Source organism: Lithobates pipiens, unplaced genomic scaffold, assembly GCF_037356315.1.
Source record: "Lithobates pipiens isolate NorthernLeopardFrog02 unplaced genomic scaffold, aLitPip1_a1.2 Scaffold_30, whole genome shotgun sequence".
In the NCBI taxonomy this organism is placed as follows: domain Eukaryota; kingdom Metazoa; phylum Chordata; class Amphibia; order Anura; family Ranidae; genus Lithobates; species Lithobates pipiens.
Genome location: NW_027507791.1, coordinates 164,470,108 through 164,486,647, shown reverse-complemented (window position 1 = coordinate 164,486,647; position 16,540 = coordinate 164,470,108). Strand labels below are relative to the sequence as shown.

The window sequence follows — 16,540 nt, the reverse complement described above, 5'->3', positions numbered from 1 at the left end:
GTGTCAATCATTACGTGTCTTTAATCATGTAGTGAATATACCCCAAATATAGCATAAGGATGAGAAAAGATAATAACTGGCAGAGGATGACATGGCAAAAAGACAAACTGCATTAGAAATGTGAAAATGAATTAGAGATGAAATGTCAATCCCCATTGGTTACTTGCAGGTATTAATACTGTTAACACGGCTACGTACAGCAAAGTATGAGCTAAGCAGCTAAATATTCTGCAATAGCAAAGATTAAGTATTGCAGTTGAAAAGAGATCGGAAGCGTTAGTTGCAGTAGCTTCAAAATGACTGAGAAATCATTTCATTACTCTAAATGTAAAAGTTATCCCGTTAGCACTGAGTGGACTGATATTAGATGAGTGATCGTTGTAGTACAAATTCAGTTTCCTATAGCAGAGAGATACCAGCTAAATGTGAGAAGAGCAATTAAACTGTACACGGTAGCATTGCATTACTCTTAATATGTGCAGCGTGTAAAGAAGCAATAAGATGATTTTGTATTATCCTAAAATTAGCCGTATACGTGATTAAGGTGAGTAGGTAAGGTGAGTAGATTTAGACATAGCAAACTCTACAATCTAATTTAGCAAAATTAGAACGGATAATATTGAGACAGTATATACAAGTCGAGTTTAAGTGGAAATACACAAAATATCTAGCTTACCTTTACATTGTTCAATAGAGCGTTGCAAAATAATACCAGGGCAGAATGTCGGAATAGCAATTAGATGAGATGATTGCTGTAATCATGAAATATCAGCAACGACCTGACTAGGTTTTTATCGTTCTTCAGGATCATTACGTGTCTTTAAGGATGAGAAAGTATAATAACTTGCAAAGTATGACATGACAAAGAGACAAATTGCATTAGAGATGTGAGATAGACATAAAATGTCAATCCCCATTGGTTATTTACATGTAGCCATTACTACAGTTAACGCGGCTACATACAGCAAAGTGTGAGCTAAGCAGCTAAAGGGTTTACATTATTACAGAGTAAATTGACGTAGCTTGAAAATTCCAACGTGTAAATAGTTCCATTAATTTTGTTACGCACGAAGATGGCTTTCACTGACTGTTTTCCGATTCCACTGGAAAGAGAATCCTATTGCATAGAGGTAGCGAGAGATGGTTGCATTACCCTTAATGTGTAAAGGTTTTAAAGACATGGTTTTGTGTGAATTTTGCTTTAACGTAAAATTAGCTGTAGACATTATAACTATGGTTAGGTTTACAATGATTTAGAGATAGTTATCTCTATAATATAATAATAATAACTATAGCAAAACAAATTAGGAAAATATTGAAGCAGTATATATAGGTCGAGATAAAGTGAATACACAAAAGGGATCAAGTGATAGTTGCAAAGTAATATCCTCATTAAGGCAGAATGTCGGAATAGCAATGAGATTCGATGGTTGCAAATTAAATAACTCTGAGCTGATGATTAATTTCCCACTGGTATAGTCATAATGTAATATCAGTAATTGCTATCAATAAATGTTAAAATTGTAAGACGGTTCACGGTTCTGTGGAATTGATATGGATTTAAAAGCGGTACATTAATTTTCTGAAGCATATGGCAGAAAGACGGCTTACACTGCTTTTCTTACATTTTGCTGCGGTAAAAAGAAATGTTTTGTCACTGTGTTTTAACTGTGACAGTTAAGGTGGAGAAAAATAAGTAATACAGAAAAAGAGTCAAACAGTGGAAACGTTTATTTGCTTATGTTCTGAGATACTGGTTGAGCAAAAAAACTGTTTTATTAAGATGTAAGACTAGTTTAATTGTCTACATATATGCTTTTCAGAGAGTTGTATAATATAGGCGACAAATAGGACATTTAAATGGCATAATATTGCAGGGAGGAAGTATCGCTGTTCAACGGTAAGAGATTGAAAGTTTAGCTTGAAAATGGCAGAGAAATAGTTGCGTTAGTCTAAATTTAAAGGATATGCAGGTACCAATGAGAAAGCTTATATTAGACTAGTTAATCTTTGCATTACACATACACTAGTCCATCTGTATACACTAGCAAGTCTGCATACTCTTGCCTCTCTGTGTAACCCAGCCTCTCTCTCTCTGTATACCCTAGCCTCCATCTCTGCATACCCAGGACTTTCTTCTGTATAATCTAGCCTAGCTGTATAAACTAGCCTGTCTTGTGTACACATTAGCCTCTCTGTATAAACTAGCCGGTCCTCTGTATACACTAGTCCGTCTGTATACACTAACAAGTCTGTGTAACCAAGCCTCTCTCTCTGCATACCCTAGCCTCCATCTCTTGCATTACCAGGACCTTCTTCTGTATAATCTAGCCTATCTGTATACACTAGCCTGTCTTTTGTACACATTAGCCTCTCTGTATAAACTAGCCGATCTACTGTATACACTAGTCCATCTGTATACACTAGCAAGTCTGCATACTCCTGCCTCTTTGTGTAACCCAGCCTCTCTCTCTCTGTATACCCTAGCCTCCATCTCTGCATACCTAGGACGTTCTTCTGTATAATCTAGTGTTATGATGAGCTTTGAAATAAAGGACATCTACGAAGTAGCATTCGTCTCAATGCATGTTTACTTCAGAAATACTTACTGTACAGAGGACCACACCTTCCAAGGGGTTGTGGTACAGAATACAAACTGTTACAGCTTTTTATAAGAAAATTATAACATTACCGCTTATGGCGGGCACAGAACCAAGTTACAGAGTACGTAATACATTTCATAATAATTGGTCCCACATTACATATGGTCATCTTGACCCAAACACAAAAACAAGATAAACAAGATAAAAGTCAATTTGACAGGATAGTGATTAATTATTAAAAGGGTAAAGTTTGTTATATACAGGGACTTTCCATACCAACATTTCACAACATTTCTGGGAATAATATCTTTTGTTATCTTACTGGCAGAACATTTCATGTCATCCAGAGAACAGAATACACAAGCAATCATATGTGTGGAAACATTTGACAAATACTCAAAGAATAGAGAAACATTTGAAAAAGAAATTAATTCTTATATTGAAGGGGAACTCTGAGTAACTTATATAGATATGTGTTGCATATGTCTTCATATCTTCACAGGCCCTCCTATGTTTCTAATTCTTTGGGTATTCCTCTTTAGACTTCCTCTATGTCTCTGGGTTGACCTCCAGGTATACGAGCTACCATCTCATGAGCAGTCCTGACTCTTGACCTTTGGGGCTCAAAAGAACCAGTATTAGTACAAGCTTTCGAAATAGCACTACAAGAAGTTGTAGTTATCTTCAAACAACATTTGAATAACATAGGTGCACAATTGATTATAAGGATTATAAGTACTATGATACCAACAATATAAAGGATACCATGTAATATACCAGCAAACCAGCCTCCAATGCTTGAAAACCAGTTGACAGGATTAAGCCAGGAAAGCCAGCTTTCCCAACTTCCTTCAACCCAAGCAGTTTCAGTATGCTCTTTCCGAATATTGAGCTTGAGCTGTTGCACCTGTTCCACATGTGAAATGATGGCATCTTCTGCTTTAGTATCACTTCCAATGTAGTTACAACAGCCTGTTCCCACTATGGCGCATATTCCTCCCTGGCTTGCTGTAAGATAATCCAACACCGGTGCTGCAAAATCTCCTTTTTAACCATTTTTAGCTCTGTGGCAAGAGTCACAAAGTTCCTATGATGCAATGCTGTAATATTATCAATCAAGTCAGCTAAATCAATGATAAAACTGAATGCCTTTTTGATACAACATCTATTTACCCATGATATGGAGAATATTGGCTTTATCTCCTTGTCATGTGACTCTACATTAGCGTCAATATCACTAGTATAAGTATTTTTCCTCAACAATAAGTGGGGGTACCTCAATGTTAGTCTCACCCTCCTTGTTCATATCAGGACCTTTAACCTCATCATGATTCTCTTCCTTCCCCCCAGGTTCTGACTGAGAAGCTAAATCTCTTTTTAGGAGATGGATGGGGATTTTACGGATTTGGGACTCCTTAAACTCATTGTTACTCATATACCAAGTGGCAGGTATTACTCTACCAAAATAACAAACCCCCATAGAATTTAAAGAGATCCAATTATATGCTTTCTTCCCACATATAAAATAATAACCTGGGGGAGCTGCACAAGCCTTCTTGAAATTATACCTCTGCAAACACATTAATAATTTCATATTGTTCTGTCTAGAATGCTGACGGTGCGTGTAGTCATGTAGTTCCTGAATTCGATCCGTGCTCCATGCTGTATCCTTACCATTAAACCAATATCTGATCTCAGCATTGTTCATACAGTTGGAGTTCCCAATTGGTCTGGTAGTACTTTGGAAACCCTGAGTAAACAGTTCAGATTAATATTCTCGAGTGAAGTTTATACAGACCGAGGGAATTTTCATTGGAGCATTAGTGAACAACAGTAGCGAAACAACTCTGTCAACCATAGGTCTGCTTACATCTTCAAAGTGGGCATTGTTCTCTATTTCGGCCAATGTGCTGGGCACACCTAATAAGGGTATAGTCTTATGTGATATAGGTGCATGTGTGCATATCCAGCAATTAGAAATGTTCAGTCTTTTTGCTGCCTGTAGGTGCATGGATACAAAGGAGTTATAAAAGGGTTCACCCAATTTAGCATGATACCCATGAGTGTCTCTTCTTGTTCTTTGATTGGGATTACGGCTCTCTTCAGATTGCAATTTTTCACTTGTTACGGTGGCATTGAAAAGGTAGGTGTCATGTATCTTACCTTTTTCTTTATGGTATGTCCATTCGAATGCCATGACTGTGATCCACACTACCGCTCCACCACAGAGGATAACGCTCCACAACGCCACATTCGGTCTAGGCCCCAGGAGATTCATTCTGCAGTCTTCTGGCTCTGGCACGAGTGATTGGCGGTGATGACCTGGAAGGCAAGGGTAAAGAAGAATACCTGCTAACAGCAGAATGATCTGTATGTTCCATCGGACCTATAGTCTTTTTACAATGGGAACCATGAACCCACTTGTAGTACTTCAGCTTTGCAGCAGTTGGAGATACAAGAATGATTTGAAACGGTCCTTTCCACTTAGGGGACAAAGTGGTCCAGGGTATTCGATTCTTGATGTACATGTGTTCCTTCACTTGTATCCACTGGTTGTCCTGCTTTGGCTCTGGAAAAGTATCAGAAAACACATTTGCCAGTCTGCGCACATAGTCTATCATGGTATCTTGACCATTTCTCAAATTTACTGTCTCTGGGGGTACCAAGGGTGCAGGAAGTCTCCGAGGCGGTCACCCAAATAGTATATCAAAAGGTGATAGTCCATGCTTCTCCTTAGGGGTGGTCCTAATGGTAGTTAAGGCTTCTACCCATGTGCTTTTCCCGTTAGCAGTTATTTTTGCAAGATATCTCTTTAAAGTCTGGTTAGTGCGTTCAACCATCCCACTAGCTTGTGGCCTATATGGTGTGTGCAACTGTTGTTTTATTCCCAAAATAGCCACCACTTCTGCCATTAGCTTATTGTCAAAGTGTGTACCTCTATCTGAGGAAATAACAGCCCCTATACCAAATCTTGAGATTAACTCTCTAATGAGACATTTTACTACTGTTCGGGCAAGGGGGCATATCTGAGAAGTCAATCTGCACAATTTGAAATGGCTCCTCAGTATGTGGAATATGCTTCATATGAGTGGGCACTGGTTTTGCAATGTTATGAATTTGACATATTGCACATTCATTAATCTATATAGCAGCATATGTATGAAAGCCTGGAGCCCACCAGTGTTTGTTCGCCACCCAACACATCCCTCCTGTTGAGACATGGCAAGGCCCATGGCTCAAAGCAAACAAATAAGGAAACAGAGTTGGAGGAGCAACCATTTTTCCATTCATAGTCCACAGGCCATCCTCATCACAAACAGCCCCTTTGGAGCACCAGGATGGTCTGTGAGATGAGTTTTCCTGTAAGGCAGACAAAATGTGTAAATCAACAGGTAAATCAGTCAGAAACAACATAGGCATGGCACTGGATGGCTATTCGTAGATTGCTCCTTTAGCATATTCATTGGCTTGTTACACAAAATAGGTAGTAAGGTTTACTATAGTCAGGTAGCCCAAGATTTGGGGTTGTCAGTAAAATTTCTTTCATTTCTTTCTTCACTGCTGGGGTTAATTTGTCCTCAATAAATTTATAACTACCCTTTGTATGTCGCTTTAATAATACTTGTAAAAGACCTAATACTAGTGGAGGATTGAGTCTCCTTCATAAAGTAAAATTTTCATTTTTTATTTATTTATTTATTTATTATCTATTCGTAATCACCGGGCAGCTTCCTCCGGTGACTTTTCTACTCAAGATACTGAAAAATTCTTGGTACTGACAGGGCTAAATCCCCATGACTTTTCACCGCGGCCACTTTCATATAGTCTGGTGAGAATTTCCAGTAATCCAGACCGCTGGATTCATAAGCCCCTTGTGGGCTTCTTGTAATCCCTCCTGTTTAGGGTTAATAAAGTTCTGGCATAAGGAGCAAATTTAACATCTCCCTTTGCTTCAAGTATGTTTTACTCCCATCCCTTCAGGCATTAAAACTATAGTTACTCTTATATTTTCTCTGTCTAGCAGACTGCTAGGAGAGTATGGCGATACACCACCTCTTACCTATAGAGGTTCAGTGACGTTGGCAGTAATTACATCATTACTTATCTTAACCAAGAAAATACCTGCTGATTCGAAGTAGGAAAATTGGCATCACATATATTTAACAAAGTCTTTTTTGTCTTTCTCGTTTAATTTGAAGAGCTACAACCTGCACTTCAATACTTTCCATATGCAGTGCTGCTTTCTTAGGTATGGGAACTTGTTATACATTTACTATTTTTATCGCTATCCTTATTAATCTCTTAGATTCTTTAAGATCCACTATTCATTAATTCTAGCGCTGGCTTCTTTCTCCATTCTTTAACTTCCTATAACAATCCTCCCATGAAACTGTTAACCAGACCATGTCTTTACACTTTCTTTTAATTCTTCTTAAATTCTTATTGCTGAGTCAGAAACTGTAGCAGCAGGCCAGGGGCGCAGCTATAAGGGTTGCAGCAGTCGCGACCGCAACCGGGCCCTGTGATGCAGGGGGCCCATGCAGCCCCCTCTACATATGACCAGCAGCAGCATAGGCAGCTAGGGGTACCAGTGCACCATGCACACGGGTGGCTGGAGGTGGAGGGTGACTAGCAGAGCTCCATGCTCGACTATCGCACTGGCTGCTCTTTAGTTGTGCATTCCCCGCATGACCTGTGTCCTCAGCCGGCTCCTCAGAGTACCCCTATCCTGCTCCATGCATTGCCACTCAGTCCGATGTCTGTTCTCCCCAGCCAGAGTCCCGCTCCCCCCCCCCCCTAGTCCGGCCCACACTGCACTGCATACTTCTCCCGGGTAAACAAACTTTAAGCACACAGATGCAGTGCAGCCCTATGAGAGCCAGCTCCTCGGAGGACACTGCAGGCTTGTCTGCCAGCCCCCCTCCTCCCCCGTCATACACAGATGATGAAAGGTCTTTCTGGGCGATATGCTGATCGCCCATCCAGCACACTGGATGGAGCCCAGGTCAGCATGGATGAGTGCGCGGCCTACAGCTTGGTCATGGTGAGTGAGAGGACCCCATCCCCCACACACCATTACATACCCCCTCCCTCTCCCCCTGGGGACAGGGACCCCTTCTTACGTGGGGACAGGGACCCCCACCTCCCCTGGGGACTGGGACCCCTTCTCACCTGGTGGCAGTAACTTCATCTGCCCTGGAGAAAAAGGCCTCATCTCTTCTGGGGACGGGGACCCCATCCTGCCTAGGGACAGTCCCCCAATGGGGCACCTAAAAATTAAAAAAAACTTATAAAAAAAAACTACTGATACCAGTGGTGGAACTACAGGGCTCACAAAGGTCATACCTGTGACCACGCCCTGGAGTTCAACCGCCAGACTCGGAGGGAAGGGCCCTGTATGGGGTTCAGGGGGGCCCTTCATGGTTTCTTGCATCAGGGCCCTGAAGATTCTAGTTACGCCACTGGCAGGGGTAGACAAGCCGTCCCTAGTTGTTAAGATTATGTAGCTCTCACTTCCCCTAGTCAAACAGCCACCACTATATATATTGGGTCACCCATCTAAGCCCCGGTTAGGGTTAATTCATTTCATTACTTGTTTGCCCATCGCTATATGGATGCTGCACATTATAGAATACAGACCCCAACTTACTTCGGGGAACGACAATATGATATCATAACGATATAGTGAGGCCCGAAACGGAAAAGACAGAAAAGAAAAAGTAGTGCAGGGCCGGGCATGACCATGTTTTTTGGGGAGACAATGCAGGGGTTAATATGAAGAGATAAGAGGGGAGGGGACAGGGAGTAAAGTCCAAGGGGGAGTGGTAATATATAAGGAGGAGGTGGGACTTGGCTGGGGAACAGAAAGTTGTGGAGAAAGAAAGGAGGAGGCAGTTTTTTGCTCTGCTCCTCCAACATGGCTGAGATGTCACTCGGATGAGGGTCTTTATGGATGACCAGGTGAGTGGACGGAGGCTGGGAGGTGAGGGTTGCTGTGCATGCACAGTTTGCGGCCTCTGGCACTCTGTTTTCACCAGGGCCCTCATCTGAGGCCCTGCGCAGGCAAGGAGCACTCTAGGGAGAACAATCCGGTCCCCCAGCAAAGAATACCCAGCCGCCTGCCTGAGCAGGGTCTGGGCGGACTCCACGCCGCCAGCCCAGCTCGGTGGGTGGGGCCACGTGCTGCTCGGTGGGTGGGTTATGGTGCTGCTTCCCCGCCCGTGAATTGCAGGACTTCTACCTCCTCTGCCTGCATCGCTGCGCGGGGAGGAAGGCTCGGCGAGGGAGACTAATTAGTATGGCCGTCAGGCTGCTTATATTTTAAAAAAAAGGTTTTTAAGGGGGCGGAGCTCCGCGGGTGGGCGTTGCTTATACGGGCGGCACAAGATGGCACAAGATGGCGGTGGAAGGACGAGGTTGACCTTCCAGGTCACAGTATGTGAGGGCATTTGTAGAACCATGGCAGGAGGCAGAGCTTCGGGGGTGAGACAGGCACTACAACAGAGGGACTCCACGGCCCCCAGGACCTCTTTGCCTGGGGGGCTGATGACACCACCGGTCCTGGTCTAGAATGACAGGTCAGAAGGCGAGCTGACAGTGTGCGAGGAGGAGGAGCCGCAGGAATGCGAGCCAGCAATGGAGGCAAGCACGGCGGCTGTTGGGGTTCCAGTCAGCCCGGTAAGTCAAATAATGTCTAAATGTTTTTCGTTTAAGTTGCATTACAGGATTTGTTGGGGGGTTGGAAAGGGGGGTGCAATGTCGGTGGCAGTTGCTCCTCCGGGAACAGAGGTGGTGGATGCTGGCCCACAAATGGCGGGCGGTGCGTCTGCAGTTTGGGGACAGTGGTGCAGTGGTGGGGTTGTCAGGTAATGGTAGGATGAAGATGGTAAGGATTGCAGATGCAAAAAAAATAAATAAATAAAAAAAATGTCAGATGTACGGGTGCTTTGAGGGTCCCCTGAGAACACAATTAAATAGGAATTCCGGGATACGATTTGAAAAGGTAAGTGTGTGGAGATCTTCTCGTTATGGCCCCCTTTAAAAAAAATAAAAATAAAAGGGGGGGAATTTACATTTTAAGTGTGTAGGGACATGCAGGAAGATTAAGGGAAAAGGGATGAAGGTAAGAGGAGGTACCGATTGATTTTGTGGAAGGCGGTCGCCATTATGCGATTGCCATGGGGGGGAAGAACCTGTTGTTCTGTTATATGTAGGCCATTGCACACGTTAAAAAGGGGGATCTGATTGGCTACGGGATGATGAGCAGTTTAGACCGCGCAGGTAGGTATGGCCGCCTCTTAATGGGGATCAAAGGATAGCGGCTTCTGGATGCGGTTTCTGTAGTCGAGGCCCCCGAAGCAGTTCCTTCAGGGGGGTATACCCAGGGCCGTCTTTAATATTGATTGGACGCTGGGCAAACATTTTCTTAGGGCCCCCCCCCCTGCATGCAATTTCGCTCTCCACCTTCTCTGAGACATACAATAAATAGCAGCAAGACTTAAAATCACTTTACTGTATCAGATCAGGCAGCGATTGTGATTGGTTGCCAGAAGTTACAGCATATTATTACTGCTTACTGACTGGTTGCTAGAGGTTACAGCACTCCTTAAGGCTCACTGATTAGTTGCTAGAGGTTACAGCACATTTCTGCTTGTTGATTCGCTGCTAGAGATTACTGTACAGTAATACTGCTCACTGGTTGCAATAGGTTACAGCACACACACTGCAGTGGGGTATGATATACTTATGAATGCTGCCTTTATTTACATATGAATGCCGTTGGCCTTGGCTATTTACATATGCATGTGACTGCTATTTACATATGAATGTCAGTATTTATAGGTAAACACAGGTCTGCAGGTGATGCCTGCCCATAGGTTGCTCAATTTAGTGGGCCATGGTTAGATGTTTAGGTAATTACCGGAGTGGGGGGGGGGGGGGGTAGAGACGTGTCGGTCCCTGATTCAATCGTACATGGCTTGGACGTTTTTGTGTGTTGGGCCGCCTTCTTCCGATGTGTGTGCGATTATACTTTATACATTGCAGCACATTGCAGGTAGGTTCATTAGTGCCATTGGCTGCAAAAAACACGGGGGGCCGACGAGGGATATTGTACTATTTTGTTCTGGCATTGTGATTGTTTCAGGGGTTACGGAGGTTCATCTGCCAGTGACCAAGGTGGAGGTACTATAGAAGGGGGTGGGGGAGGCCCAGGGACGGCGTGAGGTACAGTTGAGGACTTTGCATTCGTTGCTGGGTAAGTTCAATTATACCTGCCGGTTTTATTCTGATGAGTGGGTTTTGGCCGACGGCTGCCGTCTGCTACAGTGGGGGTTTCAGGCCCTGGCTAATTTAAACAGTTAAATGTGGAACATAGGGAGGGTTAGAAGGTTTGGTATGAGTTCTTGGCCACATATAACGGACGATAGGTGGATGCCAGGTCAATGGGAAAAGGGGTCACGAACACGGCAGGGTAAACAGGTTTGGGGGAAATTTTTTCTTTCAGGGGCAATAGAGTGAGGAAATTTGGCCCCAATTTTGTTGGGTGGAAGTGGGGTGTTCATTCGTAAACGTGTGCTATTGGAATTTTTCCAGTGGTTCCAGCTATGGAGCTGGGGTAAGGGTCATGCAGGAACCTGACATTGAATTGTGATTATGTGGGTGTGGTTTACGTGGTCAACCACATGTCCGCGTTGTCACAACTGGTCATACGGCAGCTACGCCACTTTGTGGTGCGTTAGGTGCAGTTGAACATTTTCTATATGCTATTCATCTTGCAGGCTTCGGAAACACGGGGGGCTTACTCCTTGCATCTATTTTTGGTGGGAGTTAGCCGGCCACAGAGGGGGAGGAATTCCCTACTCGGGCTGGGTATGGGAGATGGCATTGGAGTCACCACGGGAGGTAACAGGGCGGTCAGCCAGTGAGTCCACATGGGCGGCTTATGTGAAGGTATGAAAAGAAGGGTGGGTTGTTGGGTGCAAGAGTCTGAGGTCAAACATGGCTATGTGGGGGGTAAGTTTGTTGGTGGTACTATGGTTCTAGGAACTTGGTAAACGGGGGTCGGTATCTGCCATTGAGCGGAAACTGGTGGGTTTTTGGCTTTTGTTTAACCTGCGGTGCAGGGTTGATTGAAAAAAAAAGAGTTTGGGTTGGACAATTGAAAAAAAATATGAATAAAAAAATGATCAAAGGGTTAGAGGGGTGGAGGTGCTGCTGTTTGTGTTACCAGGATTCAGGGTAAAAAAAAAAAAAAAAAAAGAGATAAAACGTTTAGGGAGTTTCTAGGGTTTGGAACAGATGGCATGGGGGGCAGTTCATGTGGCACAAGGCTGGGAAGTATTGGTCTAGGTTCCAGTTCGGATCGGTGTTCTGAAAATGCCACTGGGACGCAAGGTTAGATGGTGCAGAATACGCTTCACACTCCTTCCGCATCGGGGCGGCTGTAGAAGCTGCCAGATGTGGGTTGGATGAGGCAGCAGTAAGGAGGAATGGTAGGTGGGAAGCAAAGCGATTACGCACTTACCTATGCCTTCATGTGGTGGTGGAATAAATAATAAAAATAAATAAATAAAAATAAAACACGAGTGGGGGAGTAGTCTGTATATACAAGCTGTGTTGTTTGTGGTAAGGGGTACATTGGTTTACTTTAAAGTTGGTGCTGCCTTTGTTTGGCGTTTTTTTTTTGTCCAGATGGAGGACTTATACGCCTTGTCTGGATTTTCTTTGTTATCTGTATGTTTGTTGGGGGGCCAGGAGAGCAGATGCGAGATCCGTTGGCAGACAGTTGGGTAGTTAGAGGAGGGAGGCATGTGTTCACTGGCTAGGTGTAGGGGGGTTGAGGTGGAGCAAGGTGGTATGGGAAATGGAACGTTAGGCATGGCGGGATAAACCGCCGGCCATCTGGGTTATGCATACAAGGGGTAATGCTTTTGGGTTCGAATGATCAGGGAGCTGATCTCGGACATTAAGTCAGATATTTTACGACTTCGTACAGTTGTCTAACACTCAGGTGGTGGGGAGGCTGTGGCTCAGAATGGGGTGCCTGGTGATCAGGCAAGTAGAGGGGGAAACTAATGTGGGCCTGTAATTGAGGGTGTTAGAATACACCTCTAGGGAGTGGGGATTGTTTTCTGGGCTCTGGGGCTGCAAGATGGGATCCAGCGGGCCCCCGGGGGTGTGGGGGAGCCCTTAAGGGTAAGGTGTCATCCTTGCAGGCTGTGGCGGTGTTTTGTTGGTCTTTGACGGTGGCAGTAAACATATGTGATGATAAGGGGTGGGGGGCTCATCGGTAGTATGTGCCCCTCCGGTGTATTCCAGAGAAAGGTTAGCTGGAATACTGTAATGGTTGCACTGCGGGAAGGGGGTTGTCTCCGAGCTGATTATCCGCTGGAGACCTATCGTGTGAATAAAGGTCCCGCTGTGTATTGGTGGAATATGTGTTGGAGTTCGGGGGTGCCCTCAAAGACCAACAGACTGGAGTTAAACAAGTTGTTACGGAGGTGATATTTTGGTATATATTTGATATTGGAGTTATTTATATGGTGTGAATAATAAATAGGCTGCTATGGCCATTTATACTCCAAAATTAAGGTGTGGTCTCATCATTTTAGAAGGGTAAGAAATGGGGATGTTGGAGTACAAGTGGTATAGCAGTAAGAGGCAGGTTGGGTACCTCTGAACTACACTGGTTAGTACCTGATGTTTTATTTTTCTGCTTGTTTGCTGAGGTGACCATCTTGGCGTTTGTCAAGAGGACTGAGAGTGGCCAGCAAGATCGCCTATGGCCACATCACCCTGAATGCACCCATTCTCGTCTGATCTTGGATGCCAAGCAGGGTCAGGCCTGGTTAGTAAATGGATGGGAGACTGCCTGGGAATACCAGGTGTCGTAGGCTTTTTTTCAATATGTTGTTGGCGTTGACGACCTGTTTTATTTTTCTGCTTGTTTGCCGAGGTGACCATCTTGGCGTTTGTCTCGTCTGATCTCGGATACTAAACACGGTCGGGCCTGGTTAGTACCTGGATGGCAGACCGCCTGGGAATACTAGGTGCCGTAGGCTTTTTTTCAATATGTTGTTGACGTCGACGACCTGTTTTTATTTTTCTGCTTGTTTGCCGAGGTGACCATCTTGGCGTTTGTCAAGAGGGTTGAGAGTGGCCAGCAAGATCGCCTACAGCCATGTCACCCTGAATGCGCCCGATCTCGTCTGATCTCGGATGCTAAGCAGGGTCGGGCCTGGTTAGTACCTGATGTTTTATTTTTCTGCTTGTTTGCCGAGGTGACCATCTTGGCGTTTGTCAAGAGGGTTGAGAGTGCCCAGCAAGATCGCCTACGGTCACATCACCCTGAATGCACCTGATCTCGTCTGATCTCGGCTGCTAAGCAGGGTCGGGCCTGGTTTGTACCTGGATGGGAGACCGCTTGGGAATACCAGGTGCTGTCGGCTTTTTTTTTAATATGTTGGTGGCGTCGACGACCTGTTTTATTTTTTTGCTTGTTTGCCGGGGTGATCATCTTGGCGTTTGTCAAGAGGGTTGAGAGTGGCCAGCAAGATTGCCTATGGCCACATCACCCTGAATGCGCCCGATCTCATCTGATCTCGGATGCTAAGCAGGGTCGGACCTGGTTAGTACCCGGATGGGAGACCGCCAGGGCCGGACTGGGAATAAAAACCAGCCCAACAGCATAACGTCATTATTTTCTTGTTCATGAAAGGGAAAGCCATACATTTTAAAGAACATTTGATGAAGAGTGTATTATATATAGATATGAAGTCACATAGGGATATATATATATATATATATATATATATGCAAATTCCAGTTAAAAGTGGTAAGTGGACAATTATCAAGGGGGACCCCAGGAACTCAGAACGTGGGGGGGGGACCACCTTCCACAGAAAGAATACACTAAGGTAAAGGGGACGGGTGCTCACCAAATGCAGCTTTACTCTGCCTGTGAATGCAGTCTCACTGTGCCCACAAATGCGGCCTCACCGTGCCCACCATTGCAGCCTCACTGTGCCCATTATTGCAGCCTCGCTGTGCCCATCAAATGCAGTTTTACTGTGCCCATGAATGCAGCCTTACTGAGCCCATGAATGCAGCCCCTCCTGTGCCCCATGTCCCAGTCTGCAGTCCCTGTCTGTGGGAAGGTGTGTTGTTGATGCTCAGTACGGTACCTTGCATGCCAGCAGGATATCCATGACGGCCAGCAGCAGGCAGGGTCTGTTCTCGTTTTGGATGGGGACAGTGCTCCTTCCAGAGGATCTGTTTGCTGTGAGATGGAGTGGTCCCTGGAGACCTGCACCTTCAGCCGTCCCCATTTTCCAGCCCCAGTCAGCCTGTCCTCTGGTCCTGGGGAAGTGGAAAGTACTGGGTGGGAGGTGGAGAGAAGGAGGAGCAGAGAGTATTGGCGGGGTTGGAGAACACATGGGTGGGGGCAAAGAGCAGGGGGTAGTGGAGATCACAGGGGTGGGGAGCAGAGAGTGCTGGGGGGAACTTGAGAGTACTGGCGGGGCCAAAAAGAACAGGGGTGGAGAGCATGGTGGGCTGAAAGCACTGAGGGGGCTAAGAATGTGGGGTGGCGAAGAGCACTGGGGGGGGCAGAAAAACAGGGATGGAGAGCACGGGGCTGGAGAGTACTGAGGGGGTACAAAGAGTAGGGGTGAGAGCTTGAGAGCACCAGTGGGGACCAGAAAGAACAGGGGGAAAAGCACGGGGGATTGGAGAGCATTATGGGAGGTGGAGAGCATTGGCAGGGTTGGAGAGCACATGGGTGGGGGCAAAATGCAGGGGGGAGTGGAGAGTACAGGGGTGAGGAGTGGAAAGTGCTGGGGGGAGCCAAAAAGAACAAGAGTAGAGAGCACGGGGGTAGAGAGAACGGGGGGACTGGAGAGAGATGGGTGGAGCTTGAGAGCACCAGGGGGCCATAATGAACAGGGGTGGGGAGAATGGAGGGATGGAGAGCACTGGGGTGGTGAGAAAGAACAGGGAGGAGAGCACTGGGGGGAGTGGAGAGCACTGAGGGGAGAACAGGGGGGAGAGCACTGGGGGGAGTGGAGAGCACTGGGGGGGAGAACAGGGGGAGAGCACTGGGGGGAGGAAGAACAAGGGGGAGGGGGAAAACAAGGGCGGAGAGCACTAGGGGGAGTGGAGAGCACGGGGGTAGAACAGGGGGGGAGTGAAGAGCACTGGGGGGGAAGAACAGGGGGGAGGACTGGGGGGAGTAGAGAGCATGGGGGGGAAGAATGGGGGGAGAGCACTGGGGGGAGTGAAGAGCACTGAGGGGGAAAGAACAGGGGGGAGAGCACTGGGAGGAGTGGAGAGCACTGGGGGGGAGTAGAACAGGGGGGGAGTGAGAGCCTGCAAAGAACTTAACAATTGTGACAGCGAATCACAATTGCAAGACTTTCTCCAAGACGGAGGATGTACATTGGTCTTTAATCCTCCACACTCCTCACATATGGGTGGCATATGGGTGGCATCTGGGAGAGACTTATAGGTATTGCCAGGTCGAATCTTGGATGCTATGTTGCTACAAATCAAACCTGCTCAGTTGACCCATGAGACTTTACGCACCTTTATGGCAGAGGTTACGGCTATTGCCAGGCCTATAGTTCCTGTGTCCTCAGACTCAGATATACACCTATGGCCCTTAACCCAGCAATGTTGTTGGCTCAAAAGGTGAACTCTTTGTCTGCTCCATCTGGAACCATAAGTACAACACAATTTCATGCAAAACAATGGAAGTACAATGCTTGGCAGACATATTTTGGAAAAGATGGAAAAGAGTATCTGTCAAATCTGCAACGCCTTAGGAAATGGACTGAGGATCGTCCAAATATAAAAGTGGGTGATGTTATGTTGAAGGACAGCCAAGAGGGCAGGAATGAGTGGCCCGTAGGACTTGTTAATGCTCTAAGCAGGGATGG

At 45.8% G+C, this 16,540-nt stretch overlaps 1 non-coding gene and 1 pseudogene across 1 annotated transcript; both read left to right on the top strand.

Annotated features, from left to right (window-relative positions):
• The first annotated feature begins 13,382 nt into the window (after positions 1 to 13,382).
• Positions 13,383 to 13,501, top strand: LOC143948771 (5S ribosomal RNA; annotated as a pseudogene).
• A 433-nt stretch (positions 13,502 to 13,934) lies between these two features.
• On the top strand, positions 13,935 to 14,053 carry LOC143954142 (5S ribosomal RNA). The gene has a single exon (XR_013269160.1). It is a non-coding gene; the product is annotated as a 5S ribosomal RNA (ribosomal RNA).
• The last annotated feature ends 2,487 nt before the right edge of the window (positions 14,054 to 16,540 follow it).